Below are 16,017 nucleotides of genomic sequence, written 5' to 3'. Positions count from 1 at the left end.
ATACCACTAAAACTACACCAATACAAGCTGACAATATATAATCGCCAACATAGAGTAATACCAAACCCACTCTAAGTGTAAGGCCAATTTACCACCAATTTACCACCAAAATAGTGTGGTAAGGAAATTACTGCCAAATCCTGAATTTGCCCCAATAAGACAAAATCTCTTACATTCCCCCTGTGATGTGCTGTATTGTGAATGTGATGGCCCTCAGGACTGCCTCATTACTTACTGACATGTCCTCTGTCAGTTTTCATACTCTCTGCCCAACCAAGGTGATAGCAGCTGTGCAATCAGCAATGCACCCACTCTCCCTCTTCATCGCACTGGCCACCCACTTGATGCTCCCTGCATGGCATCCTGCATGGCCTGAGAATGGCTCAGTTCTTCATGTGCTATCCTGTCCATTATCTCCTCCTGCTGCTACATTGAATTGAACCACTCCACTATTCATTAATTAACATGCTTAATAATGGAGATGCGTTTCTAAGCACAGGACCGGGATTTGAACCTCTGCTACTCTGTGTTGTCTTGCTTCCAATACAAGAGCATTGCCTCTGAGCTGTCCTCCCAGACCATATTGTGTGCAGGGTGATCTGGGGTACCAGGGATGATAGGTTGGGAAACTGCTCCCCCCATGGTGCCTGTGCTCCATGCACAGGTGTGCCATCATCATCTGTGCCAGTGTCAGATTTCCCTTCTTGATGACACTGCAGTGCACACCCAGTGGATAAGGTTGAAGAAGTGTTGGGGAAAGGGGACAGAATGGGAAGGGGAGAGGGCTCTGGTGGGAGAATGCCCCTGCTGCCCGTAACTGGCACACTTGTTATGAAGGCAGTAACAGGTGCAGGCTCTGCTGAGACAGAGGAGGCTTTGGGTGCAATGGTGGTAATTTCAATAGCCACTTTCTGGGCCGTAATGGTGTTGGCCATTGCAGTGGTTTTGCCATCAGTTTCACTCGTGCCTGTGGTGGGGATGGTGCCGGTGCCAAGGGCTCTGTAGATGATACTATGGAGGGCACAGGCATGGGGGTGAAGGACTAACCTGCATATTTCCACCAACTAGCAGATCCACACCCTGCATCCTTAGCTATGCAGCCAGGGAATGGCACTTTGCTGGACGTGTCAGATGCAGTGATGGGTGTACCAGACCCAATTTCTCCTTTTTAGCTGCTTAAGTGCCTGTTGAGAGAGATGTGAGATGCTGCCACCTCACATGTACCTTAGAGGAATGACTATTTAATGCATTCACGCTCATTGTTAGTGACTGGATATATCTCATGTTGGTACTGTGTGTGATGTTATATATTGGCTGTCTGTGATTGGCATACTGCCCTACATGCACATTTATGCTGCTGCTATATTATGACGTTTGGTTTGTTGTGTGAACAGGTGGGCCTGTGCGCATTTTGCCAGCACCACGGTCTTTGTCTTCACAATGCATGCTGACAATCTGCGGCACATGTGGCTCTTGGGGATATTTGGCCAGTTTTCAGGGTACTTGTCATGTTGTGCCCCCTGAGAGATGAGTGTTTCAACTTGCATTTCCCTTGAGACAGCTGCTTGTTGACAACAGCATTACGAATGTCTGACAGACATCAGATGCAAATATGGTATGTAAGTTATGCAGAACCTTGCTGTCTTCTCAGATGTGCTAGTCAGGGTTCAAGTGGTTTGTGGTTCACATGTGAAAGAGGGAGTCAATAAGGTGAACAGTCCTGAATAAATGACACCGGTTTGGACCAAACGGCACAGAAAGTCAGCAATAATTTCACTATTTACAAGCAACATACTTCAGAATTAACTATGAACATTTCTTGCAAACTCCTCAGTGGAGCACTGAGAACCTGCTACGTTCTCATGAACTGCAAGCAAAACAATCAGAGAGAATGAATGAGAAAAAGGAAATAAAGTTACAGGTCTAACATTTGCATAGGGATATCTAAGTCACCCATTAATAGAGTAGCAATATGGTGATGGATTGAACCACACAGAAGAAAGAGGTGGTGTCTTGCAACAGTGAGAGTTGGTGGTGGTCATAGATACTACATCCACGTAATTCCTGGAAGAATCGATGCACCCACAGAGAATGCATCTATATGTTCAGTTTGTCTAGCACATGTGCAAAAAACTTGTACAACCCCTGAAGAATGTCTGCCGTATAAATGCCTATATGACAGAAACATGTCCATGTAGGACTGTGTGTATGAGTATAGAGGTAATATTAACCATTGTGGTCTCTACTTACGTTCCAAGATAGAGATTCAAATAGAACAGTGAACCTAGAGGACAAATTCACGTGGAAGCTATATCATATGTGCAAAAGCACATTGAAAATGTATGAGTGTGTACTGCATTTGTGTTTTTAATACATCTTACGTTTTTATAATGACGGTTTGATGAATAGTATAAGATTACTAAATGTTGATATACCATCTATTGAAGGGAGGTCCATTTTTTTCAGAGCTATTCACCTTCTTTTGTAACCAGGGATTTAAATACAATTTAAAGCTAGCCTTCCTTTATAATATTATATGTGTGCATTCACCCCTAGTAGGAAGGTCAAAATGTCCCCTTGTGTGGGGAGACTGACTTAGAGTGAGAATGAGGGTGTCCAGTCATGGTTATTGGGTGGTACTAAGGATTTCATGAACACGCCAGGCAAAATGACACACTGTGTGTAAATTGCTTTTGAATATTTGGGGCCCGATTCATAGCCATCATTGCACATGCACAATGTTCGCAATCAATCTAGCACCCCAAGCAATGAGTGCTGAAGGAAGGTCATTGTATTTTTGCAGTTCAACATCAGTGCAACATCAGTACAAAGTCATTTTTGCAATACAAAATGACTTTGCACTGCAAGAATACACTTTGCCTAGTTCCATGAATCAGGATTTGTGTCAGCAGTGGAAAGTCACTTTTCAACAGTGCAAAGTCACTTTGAACTGTGCAAACAAATCCATGAATCAGGTCCTCGATGTCATCATTTGCAAACTGTATGTAAAAGTGTGTGGGTCTGACCTTCCCTCAGCATTTACTGCTGGGGGTGCAAGATTGATTGTGAACATTGTGCATGTGTAATGGTGGCAACAGTATTGCTTTCCATTGTAAATGGGTTTTGTCATTGCCAATTAGTTATACATTTATAACTACCTCTCCTACCTCTGCTGCACTCTACCTCTCCTGTCCCCTCTCAGGCCCTCTGCACTGCACTGGCCTCTCACTTCATCTCAAAAACTCAGGACATCCTGTCCTCGCTCTCCTCCTTTCACCTCCCTCCCTCTCTTCCCGTCTCTTCCTCTGGCCCTTCTGCAGCCACCCCTCCTCCCTCCTTCTCTGCCTTTCCACTTTTTTCTGCTGACGAGGTTTCCAGACAAGTCCGATCTATGAAAGTCTCGTCTAAACAGGTTCACCCCTGTTCTTCCAAAACCATAAAGGACCACATCGACTCCCTGGCTCCTGCCCTGGCTGATTTTTGCAACCACTCCTTCGCCTCTGGAGTCTTCCCTTCCCCCCTCAAGCACTCCCTTGTGCACCCCCTCCTCAAGAAACCCTCTTCCGACCCTTCCTGCCCGGCCAACTATCGCCCAATCTCCATTACTCCCTTCCTGGGCAAGCTCCTGGAGAAACTGGCCATCTCCCAGCTTAACCTCCACGCTGAATCTGTTGGTAGTCTTCATGACCATCAATCTGGCTTCAGAGCTGCCAGAAGCACGGAAACTGCTCTCCTGAACATCCGTGAGGACCTGCTCTCGAACCTCGATTCCAACACTCTGTGTGTTCTCATTTTACTCGATCTCTCCTCTGCCTTTGACACTGTCAACCATGCCATCCTGCTCAACCGTCTCCGTGATAACCTGGGTATCACTGGTCAGGCTCTGGTGTGGCTGACCTCTTTCCTTTCCAATCGACCCTCCCAGGTCCAGCTGGGGTCCTTCCTCTCTGACATCTTTTTCTCCTCCTGTAGTGTTCCCCAGGGATCTAACCTCTCTCCCTGGCTTTTCAACCAGTATCTGGCACTCCTTGCCCTCCGCATCGCCACTCTCTGCCCCAATTTCCAGTGCTATGCGGACGATACCCAGCTCATTTTCAGGCTACCCTCGGCCTCCTCTTCTCCTTCCCTCATCTCTGACTGTCTGTCTGCTATCCAGGAATGGTGTGCCACCAATGACCTTTGCCTTAATGCCAGTAAGACTGAGATTCTACTTATCGGCACACCCTCTCCCTCCTTCCCTGCAGCTCTCTGGCCGGCCTCCCTTGGCCCCCTTCCTGCTCCTACCTGCAAGGCAAAAAACCCTGGGGTCATCTTCGACTCCACACTCTCCTTCTCTCCTCATATATCAGACGTCTCTAAGAAGTCACACTACCAGCTGCACCTCCTCAGAGGTATTCTTCCCTTCCTCTCCTTCCCCCAGAAGCTCACTGTCTCCCGAGCCCTGGTTCTCTCAAAGCTGGACTACTGTAACAGCCTCTATCTTAATCTGCCTGCCTCCACTCTCCGCCCTCTGCAACTCATCCAGAACAGAACTGCAAGACTTGTCCTTGGCCTCAAGCCCAGGGACCGTATCTCTCCAAGACTGAAATCTCTACACTGGCTCCCAGTGGCTGCGAGGATTAAGTTCAAAACCCTCTGCATTGTCCACAAGGCCTTCTGGGGCCTGGGGCCCAAATACCTTCAACTCTCTCTTCCTAAATATCTTTCTTCCCGAGCACTTCGCTCATCCGTCTCCAACTCCCTCAGGGTCAGCCGCTTCTCGAAGCAACGAGCTGGGGGTAGATCTCTCTCTGCAGCAGGGGCCTCCCTCTGGAACAGCCTTCCTGCCTCCCTGAAACTTGAGGAGAACCACCTCCGGTTCCGGAAGCACCTCAAAACCTTCCTCTTTGCTTCTGCTTTCTCTCTCCCTCTCCCCTGCTGAACAGCTTTAATTCTTCACTGAATCTGCTCTGAATCTGCAACTGGGCCACTCTCAGTGACCTCGGTCCAGGGCCCAGCCACTCTCCACTTGCACTGCCTCCCTGGCACCCCCCTGCACTGCGGGACTGTCACTGTATCCTTACAGCCCCCCCTTCCCAGCACTTGTTCTGCATCTACCTTGCACTTGCCACCAGCTGGCCTTATTTATTATTTTTTTTTACGCTACTTACCTTGTACTGCACTTCCCCCCCCTCCCCTTCCCCTTGCACTTTTCCCTTCCCCCCACCCCTGCACTTGCGCAATCTGAATGACACCTGGCCTAGTAGGATCGTTGTCTGTCTTCCCCTTGTTCCCCCCCCCTGCCTCGTCATGCCTTGAAACACTTGTGTATAGGCGCGTTACAAATGCCATATCATATCATATCATATCATACCATGGTCTCACTGGCGTAACAGGGGCCACGCAGCCTCTGTGGTGTGGGAGGGCCACCAGCACATGCGCTGGGAGGGGGCCCCACTTAAAAAACAAAAACATATGTTTTCTATAAAAAAAGTTTCTTTTGAAATTCGCTCTGCATTCATAAAGAACATTTCTGTAACAGAAATAATTTCTTTATGAAGGCAGAGTGACTACAAAAAGAAACTTTCTTTTTGAAGTCCGAGGGCTCCACCACCCCATGGCATGGAAGACCCTAGGCTGGATGCCTTCATGTCATGGGGCAGGGAGAGCCCTATGACTTCGAAAAGAAATAGTTTGTTTTTGAAGTCACTCTGCCTTCATAAAGATTTTTTTTTTGGTTATGGTTCGGTCCTTAACTGAAATAATGTCTTAATGAAGTTGGAGTGACTTAAAAAAGAAACAATGGGGCTCATTCTGACCATGAAAGAAAGAGTATATTACCTTTAAGGTTGTGCCTACAGATTTCAAAAATGAGAAATTTTATTGAGAATAACAAGCAGAAGCACAAAGTAGATAGAAATTGGTATTTATTGATTGTGGTTGTTTCCACTATAGAGGTCTTTGTAATTACTTAAATCCTTAGGTTCCTTAATATTACTTCATAGTAATGTCCTTCTTGCCTAGTTATTTCCCTTGATTAATTAGGGTCCAAAGAAAAGTCCTTATTGCTTGATTTTCTTGATTCCCTCAGGGTCCATTAGTGGCTAATTGTTTCCTTTAGTGTTGTTTCCACAAGAAGGGTCCTTGTTGTTACTTGAATCTTCAGAATCCTTAATATTACTTCATAGTAAGGATCTTATTGACTGATTCCCTCGACATGTGTTTCTCCAATGGCTTTGTATTGGTTCCTCAGGAGGGTATAGAAGGTTTATCTGGTAGGTTGTTGTGATTTTGATTTTGTTTTTTTTCCCTCTGATTATGTTAGAAATTGACTTTGTTGTTCCAACTCAGTGAAATACAGATCGATTGATTGCTGGTAGAAGAAAGAGAAAGAGAAGGTAATAAGGTAATAAGGTGGTCAGTAGTTGTGCTACATTGATGTGATCTGGTAGGTGTGCTCTGCTATGAGGTCATATTTGCTTGAGAGATAGGGCTGAACAATACCATTTGCATGACTGGCTGAATAAACTGGAAATGATCGTTTTTGTAGCTAATATATTACTTAGAGTGATAATACAAATAAATGGATAGCAGGTTGAAATTCACAATAATATTTTGGTTTAAAATTCAAAAGAGAAACTTAGTTAGCAAAGAAGAGAAATGTCACACGAATGGGTTTGTAGTCACTTCCTTGTATTGATTTCTACATCAGGTTTTGAGGATTTAATGTTAAGCGTCCTTGTTATTTGGATCAATTCAACCTGACGGTGAAAATGACATCTTTTATGTCTATAAGTACTTAGAAAAGCATGTTGTTGCGCTTTAATTATTATGGATACATGGGGAGTTAGGCTTACCTTTAATTGTTACTTAAAACGAAAATCCTGGGTGCCAATCCAATAAGGATATACTTTGTGTTGGTTATCCGCAGCTATGCGTGCTCTTCACTGTGAGTATGGGCACCTAGTGGGCCATAGCACTATGCTACTGTACTAATTTAATGCTTATTACTTTGGCAATCAAATTTCTAACCCAATCCAAAATGGTTATAGTTACGCATCAGGTAAAAACTAGCCATCGAATTTCACGTTCGTGATCACGTAACGTATTATGTCATCACGCTATTTATATTAGTCTAGCGCGAATACTTTCCAATTTGAAATATGTAAGGTAAGCTGGGGTTTCCAAATGACACTCTCAGGCACTGTTTAATTAAAATATCCTGAATTCAGACAGAGTAAATTCTTTAGCTTCATGGGATATGTCACCTTCCGACCGCTTTTTTTTCCCGTTCCGGCAGTGACGCATTTCCAGCGACGCTATTAGCGCCGTAGCTCGGTTGTAGCGCAGTGCACGCTGGATTTACATGTTCACAGCCACTTTTGCCACCGGACTCTATTTGCGTTAATGCCACGGCTGTATGCACTTGCATGCCGATTCATGATCTGCATTTGTTTCGGCCAAACATCGTGGCATTAACGCAAATAGCATTCTACGGAAAATACACCAGGAATATCACCCAACTCATGATGAGGCTGAAAGTGCCAGAAATGTGCTCAGGAAGCCAAGGTTTACAGAGGCTCAGCTCACAGTATTGCGCAGGAGGTTGTGGTCCATTCAGAAGAGCTGTATGGGGTTCAAAGCAAGAAGACATCACACCAGAAGAAGGCTACCATCTGGAATAAAGTGTGGGACAAGGTAGTGTCAGAAGGCACAGTGCCCTGACGCACATGTGATGAACCCTCAGCATGGCTGCACCAGTAAGCTGCATTTAGTCCCTGGGCAGAGAGATGATACATTTAAAAGTGAACTGCAGAGATGTCACCGTCCTCTGAGGGGCGTTGCATACCAGCACTTTAACCTAGTCGCTCTATTACCCCATACAAAGGCAGTGCAAATTGATTGAAGTTATTTAAAAAGAGGGCATATGGGCCACATTGGCATATTGTTAAAAAGGAATAGCAACTTTGGTAATATCACCATCTTTATGAGGAAAAGTCTTCCCATCATCGACATTGGTATTTAGCCCCACCTGCGCAGTTTGGACTTTACCTGTGTTATATACATTGGGGGTCATTACGAGTGCAGCAGTAAGGGGTTAACGGTGCTGGTAAGGATGCCAGTGCGGTTAACCCCTTACTGCCACATTACGAGGTCCCTTAGCGGGTCCCGCTAAGGGACCAGGGAGCTAATAACGGGCCCGTTACTAACGGGCCCATTATTAGCTCCCTCCCCATTCCCATTGAGCCCTATGGGAGCTCAAATGGGAATGGGGATGGGCATTTTGAATGGGGATTTACCGGGTCCTCCAAGGTTGGAATGACCCGGTAAGTCCCCATTCAAGGAACCCGGACCTGGACACAAGTTTGGAGGCTAGCACCATGGCTACCTCCAAACTCTTAATGACCCCCATTGTGTAGTTCAGCTACAATGTTGTTGTGGGGGGGGTGGGGCAGGATACTGCACTCCCTAAGTATTTCAGGGTTACCAATGCTACCTTCAGGCCATGGGTGTCAGTGAGGGCAAATGCCATATTTGTTAGGGGAAACATTTCAGTTTTCTCCCTGTTTAGATCAAGGCCAGTGAACCTCCCCAATTACTCAGCTGTGCTCAGTATTTCTGCTCCGTTCTCTGCAGGGTCGCGAACATCCAACAAAATCTCATCCTCATTCAGAGAGATCAGAACCAGGCTCTGTAGCCAGAGACCTCGATCTCTGTATTTATCCTGCAGCAGATCTACAAGAGGCTCTATCACCATAGTGAACAAAAGAGGTCACAACGGGCACCGTTCCCCCATACCACCTTCCAATCGGAGGAACGGGGACATAACATCATTTCTGTTGACCCCTGCCACTGAATTAGTGTACAATACATTTATCCTTGAGATAAAGCGAAGTCCAAACCCATCATTTGACAATACCTAGAACTATAGGGCCTCATTACACGGATGGCGGTAAGGATTTACGGTCCCTTTGCGGGTTGGGGGATTTAACGCCTGCTTCCCCATTCCCATAGAGCCCTATGGGGCAGAAATGGGAATGGGGAAGGGCAATGGTGGAAGGGGGATTTACCGCCCCTCCAACCTTGGAATGGGGCGGTAAATCCCCTTTCCACCAAGGCGGTGCCGGTATTTTACCGGCATGAGCCATGGCGCTAATAGCGCCATGGCTCACCCCCTACCGTGTAATGAGGCCCTAAGTGTCAATATGTCCTGTCACAAGCCTTCTGCAGTTTGAGAAAAATGGCAACTGCACGGGATTCTGGATTCACCAGCGATCTAACATTGTACTTTCTGTGCAGTTAAAGATGTAGACCGCCCTGGAAAGAACCCTGACTGGTCCGAGTGGATTAAATGAATCATCAGGGGAAGTAGCCCGTTTTTAATGGCTTTAGCAAATATCTTGTCAAGTATGTTCATTAGTGACAGCAGGCAGTACGAGCCACACTCGTGCGTCATTTTACCTGGTTTCAACAACAATGTTATGACAATTTCCCATACTGACTCTGGCAAAGACCCTTTCTTCCGACATTTGTACCAGGCAGGGTATAATAAACTCCTGGTACTGTAAAATTCAGACACCAGACCATCTGTGCCCGGTGCCTTCCCATTACGCAATCCCAGAATCGCCTCTCTTATCTCCTCAGGCATCATGGGATCCTCTATCGCTGCACTCACTCCCCTGGACAGCAGCAACATTGAAATAGCCCTGAGATACCTTTCAATCTACTCTGGAGTCGCACAGCCGTTTAGTTTGTACAGCCTTGTATAGAAGGCATAAAACACAGCGCTAATGTCCTCATCTTTGTGCACCCTGTTACCAGTCTCTGAAGCTATATATGCAATGGGGAACCTGCCAGTCTCCAACCTTACCAGGCAAGTAAAAGTGAGCGTCCTCCAAAATACAGTGATAACTCCCCGACGAGAGTCAATAATGGACACACACCAGGAGGGAATGAGACCAGACCAAGTGCAGGTGAAGATAAAAAGTAAAGTTTATCTAAAACCAAATAAGGCAAGCAGAGAACTCTGCAAACTCCGAAAGCGCTCTGCCAAAAATTCAGAAAATGCACATTATATTACAAAATCACACCGTCTATGACATGTGATACAGAGGATACCTTGAATTGCAGCCATTGGACACAGGGGACAGGACGGTATCCATTCTGTAGGGGTGGTGCTCCCGGATTGGCTGGCATGGTGCTGATTACTTCATGGAGCATGTGGGTCAGTTTGGATCATCTGGGTGAGGTGCAGGGTCAGGCGAGATGTCCAAATCATGAAGATATAACCTACTTAACATTTTGCCCTTGTGGCCACACATAACTTGACCATTATTTATACATTTTGACATATAAGAGTTATATCACTAGACGTTTGAAATGGACTATAAAAGTGAAACTACATGGGTCCAGGTACCTAATGTATTCACAATATTACATTGACACATTCATCAAACATTCCCTTAGATCCCATGAGAGAATGGTTTACTGTTTGTTAGTGTGAAGAGAATATATTGCCGCACATGGGATTAGTGATCTGGGGTGAGCTGGGGTGGCACACAGATTGGAGCATGCAACTGTTACATGAAAAGGTGGTGGGATGAGGGACTCGTTGCCCATATTTCTTTAACCAGAGTCTGGGGGTCCGGAGCAAGTTTAAGGTGACATTGTGTGTCAGTGGGCTTGGGGGAAGGTGGATACTTGGTGCGGGCTCAGCAGAAGGGTAAGCGGTTACCTTTGTAGCCTTCAAACATCAGTGAGACAAAGGCCTTAAGCCATCAGCGCATCATGAGGGGGAGGGTGGAGGCTGAATACGCGGCGCTGCAAGAGAGGGCAGAGCAGGCCTGATCACTCCTTTACCACTGGAACTTTCCCCTACCTCCTAAAGCACTCCCTTGTGCACTCCTTCCTGAAAAATGTTTTTTGCTGATTCTTCCTGTCAGGCAAACTACTGCCCGATCTCTATGACTCCTTTTCTGGGAAAACACCTGGAAAAGCTTTCCATCTCCCAGTTTACACTCCACACTGAATCTGCTGGTTGTCTCCATGGCAGAGCAGCCAGAGGCATGGAAACTGTTCTCCTGAACACCCTTGAAGATTTGCTCACTAATCTCGACTGTAGCCTTCCTTCTGTCCTCATCCTCCATGATCTTTCCTCTGCTTTCGACACAGTCAATCGTGCCATCCCGATCAATTGTCTCTGTGAAAACTTGGGAATCACAGATCAGGCCCTGGCTTGGTTGATCTCCTTCCTCCTGGACCAACCCTCCCAGGTCCAACTTTGGTCCTTTCTCTCCACCACCTCTCTCTCCACATGCGGTGTTTCACAGGGCTCTAACCTCTGACCCTGGCTTTTCAAAGTCTACTTGACCCCTTTGGCCCACCTCATCTCTACCTTCTCCTCTAACTTGCAGTGTTATGTGGATGACACTCAGCTATCCTTCAGGCTACCTTCAGCCTCCTCTCCTCTCTCGCTAATGCCTGACTGCCTATTCGCAATTCTGGAGTGGTGTGCCTTCAACAATCTCTGCCTCAATGCCAGTAAGACTGAAATCCTTCTCATCGGGATGCTGGGTCCCACTTTCCCTCCTTTAATCTGGCCGCCCTCCTTGGGCCCTCTTCCTGTGCCTTCCTTTGAGGCAAAAAACCCTTGCCTCATCTTTGACTCCACTCTCTCATTCTCTCCCCACATCACAGACCTGGCTAAGAATTCCCACTACCAGCTGCACCTCCTCAGAAGTATTCTTTCTTTTCTCACTTTCCCCCAGAAGCTCACTCTCTCCAGAGCCCTGGTTCTCTCTAGGCTGGACTACTGCAACATCCTCTTTCTCAATATGCCTTCCTCTACTCCCTGCCCTTGCAACAAATACAGAACAGGACTGCAAGACTTGTCCTTGGTCTCAAGCCCAGGGATCATATCTCTCCAGCACTGAAATCTTCCCACTGACTCCCAGTGGCTGCAAGGATCAACTTCAAGACCTTCTGCATCATCCCCAAGGCTTTCTGGGACCAGGGTGCACACTACATCCAACTCGCTCCTCCTTAAAACCTTTGTTCTTGAGCCCTTCGCTCAGCAACCTCCAACTCTTTGCTGCTCAGATGCTTCTCTAAGCAGAGAGTGGGTGGTACATCTCTCTCCTTTGCAGGTGTCTCTCTCCAGAATGGCCTCACTGCCCCTCTCAAACTTGAGCCGGACCACTCGAGGTTCCAGAAGCAGCTCAAGACCTTCCTTTTCGCTTCTGCTTTCTCTCGCTCTCTCTTCCTTGCTGACCTACCTGTCTGCTTCGTTGACAAGCTGTCTGGCTACCCTCAGAATCTCAATGGGCAGAAGGCTCCTCCATGACCAGCAGCCCCTGCATTGCCTCTTGGCCTTCCACACAGGTGGGGCTGTACCTGTAACCCTACAGTTCCCTGTCTCCAGGCACTAATCTAGAGCCGCGCTCCCCTGCCTAATCTTACTTGAGCAATGCTGCAATGATTTCACTTCCCCTTTACCTCCCCCTGGCACTTCTGCGTCCCCTCTGCACTTGCACGATTTGAATGGCACAAGGCCTAGTAAGATATCTTGTTTTGTCCTCCCCCTGTCTTCCCTACCTTGTCTTGCTACACCTAGAAACACTTGTGTACAGGCGTGTTATAAATGACTCATCATATCATCATATCAAATCATATCAATTATCGTGCAGGCTGCCTCCGTTGGAGCCCGAGGACTCGCACTTGTCTGATCCTGAAATACATGCAGTATAGTGTTTAAGTCCACCCCAAATTATCTCTGCCACTGGGCATGCTGCAAGTAACAATATTATTTTATCATAGAAGTCAGGATCATCTATGTTAGGGTCATAGCTGTTAATCAGTAGCACCTCCATTTTACAAAGTTACCCACATACTAGGACATAACGTCCCTCAGCATTAATCACAGACCCAGTATAAGTGAATGGAAATGAACTGTGTATCAGTATCATCACTCTTTATGTACGTGAGGAGCATGAGGTATAGTACCTCTGGTCTCCCCACTCCGTAGCCATCTCACATGCTTGCTGCTCCAAGACGTGTGTCTCTTGGAGGAACAAAATAGTAGCTCCCATTCATGTTGCCTGCAACACTATTTTTAGTGCTTTTATATGATTTCAGAGCCATCCCACATTCCAGCTAATCTGCTTAATGCAATTTCCCCTATCACGTGAGCCCAACATCCTACACTTTATTATTGTCGATTTCACATAATTCTGTGTTCAGTAAGAATCTGTTTCTTACCGGCCACCACCAACCAAGTGTGTTTTATCTTTATTCCCCAACTTTTCCTCACCCAACCCGCCCCTTTCCTCCCTACACTCCACCTAAGAGCAGGGTATTGTACCCCCCCCACCCTCCAAAACCTACAAACAGAAGCAATGCATTTGCAGTGGGGCTAACTGCTACTGCTCGCTGTGACATGGTCAATTTCAATAATTAGTCAAATATTTTGTCTAGAACCAGGGTCAGACATAAACTTGGGTTACCATCGACTGATATGATGCACCCTGTCACACTTTATACTCAACCCAACCAACTTCAGGTTTGGGCGAAAGGGCAGTCGCAGGATGCGACAGTAAAGGGAATTTAGCTTCTATAAATGAAACGGCTTCCTCAGGTACTGTAAAGAAATACGTCTTGCCATCACACTGAAATCTTGTTGGGTACATCTTAACATATTCGATATTGCATTCTTGTAGAGGTTTCTTAAGGAATGATACAAATACTGTGACTCAAAACTGTTGCTTATACTGACTACGCCGCCTTTGTGCCGTACTAATATCCCGACCCCCCATTACAATGACATTACATGGTAGCGGGGACATTAAAGGGTAAAGACAAAAAAAGGACCCTGCGGCGCCAACGCTGACCTACTTCAGTGGGCTGGAACTGACGCTGCATGGATCGAGGGAAGTTGGTGGCACACTTCCTTGTGTGCCTCCGTTAGGGCAAGTGGCCGTCGGGGAGTCGGGTAGGGGGATACAGGCCACAGTGGTCTATCTGATCACTGTGCCAGCCGTAATGGTCGTCGACATTTCGTCGGCATAATTACGGGCAGTGCAGTGAATACATAGATCACATAGATCCATTTTTTTAAATCCCAGAAATAAACATCATTTTTGTTGTACAGCAACTGAAAAGTCTGGGAATAAGAAGATCACCTGTGAGCCGAGATACAGCTCTGTCTTTTTACAGGTGTATTTTAACAGCAAATACCTGTCCATGTAATTCAGGATTCTTGCAATGATCGGACAAGGGATATCCCTGGGTCAAGGCCACGGGCCAGAGCTCTATGGGCTCTTTTCGACAGTGAAGTGGGGAGATTGAAGTGAGGAGAACCGTATCCCCAGCAGTTGCTTCACTAATGACTGCTTGCTCCATTTTCACGTTCAGAGCCTCCTCCGGCACCCCTTTGATGCGAATATTGTTCTGACTGGATCTGGATTTTATGTCCTCGCACTTTACCTTCATGGCCTTCACTTCTTTAACTAGCTTAGTAGCTCCTGGCACAATGCCTTCAGCCGAGCTGATACTCTCTCCTGCGTCATTGATGCACAAGACCTCTTTCTCAAGTGCACGGATAGAGGAGGTGTTCAAAGTTATATCATCCAGTTTCTCATTTACAGCAGTGAAAGCTTTTTCATCATTTCAAGTATGTGCTGTATTTTACAGGTTACGGTGTAGGTGGTATTTCTGCAGTGTTTGGTGCTTGCTTGCTGCTGCTCCACCATGTGTCTGGGGGCTTTAGTGAAGTGATCTATGCTGCCGATTTTTTGCTGCCTGCTCCCTTCATCATATTGGAGCACCCTGGGCTCCACTCAGCCTCCTGTGTTACCAGCTATGGTTATGAATAAAAAATGGAAATTAATATTAACCAAGTGATGCAGGGTTAACTGCCTTCAGTCCCTGAGGAAGTGTGTCTCCTTACTGCTCTCCAACTTTCACGAGGAGAAGCACTCAGCACTGCCCATTGCTCTCACCTGGGTATGCCCCACTAGCAAGCGCTCACCTCACCCAACTGTCTTCATAGAGGGCTAGAGAAGCTCAGGGTAAATATATCACTGATCCAATTCCATTTCCAAATGGGCTAGTATGACTTAAGGGTGCCAAGCTCTGGTTTTCTCCTGCAGTTCAGTGTTTACGCTTTGTTTGCCAAGCTTGCGGCGAACCTGTGTCTCTTCGGGGGATGGATGCAATTTCTTCCGCTCTGGACCCAACTTCCCTCTTATGCAGCGGGGTTTACAGGGGATTGTAAGCAAGGGCTATGCTCACCGCTTACTGGGAAACATCACGCCACTACAGCCGCCATACCCAGGGCCTGCAGCCACAGTAACACAGCATGCCAACACTCTGGACCCTCCTCACCTTTCAGTTCTGTTGATTTAGTTGTCTGTTCCACTCATCCAGCAGTTTGGCTCCTGGCAACCATCTTCAGGTCCCCCAGCCTGCCATCCAGAGTTCCCCTTGCTTCTACCTTCAGCCGCACACCGCCCCCACCGCTCTCAGCTTCCTTCACCCTTCTGCACAGAGTGCACTCACCTAATCAGACCCAGGCCACGATGGTGGCGGTCCACAGAAACATCGCGCCTAGCCGCCTCAGCACTGTTCATGGCCATAACTCAGTTTGGCCCATGTGACTCCCACGGTTCAAACCTTGTGATCTTTCTGTTTTCAGGGGTCATAGTTGAGGCAGCAGGCATTGCCACTAATCTGTTGCCCTCTGCGATACAATAAAGCTCCATTCAATCGGTCTGGCACAGTTCACAACATGAAATTTGCCACTTTGTCACAGAGCTCTACGGACTAGAGGCCATATTGCTTGGCTGTGTAAAGAAATATCAACCCAAAAACCGAACGATAAAAATTATCCAAAAGGCCAAATAAGCACTGCCCCTTATTATGCAAGGCAAAACAAGGTTTAATACATGCAGAAAGGTCTCAGACGGTCCCGTAGAACCGAACGGACATCAACCTCATCACATCCCACAATGTTACATCTTTTATAGTGGGAAACTGCAGAAG

The sequence above is a fragment of the Ambystoma mexicanum genome, chromosome 7q (genome assembly GCF_040938575.1).
Source record: "Ambystoma mexicanum isolate Mex_15411 chromosome 7q, UKY_AmexF1_1, whole genome shotgun sequence".
Lineage (NCBI taxonomy): Eukaryota > Metazoa > Chordata > Amphibia > Caudata > Ambystomatidae > Ambystoma > Ambystoma mexicanum.
Note: the sequence above shows the minus strand (reverse complement) of the source record.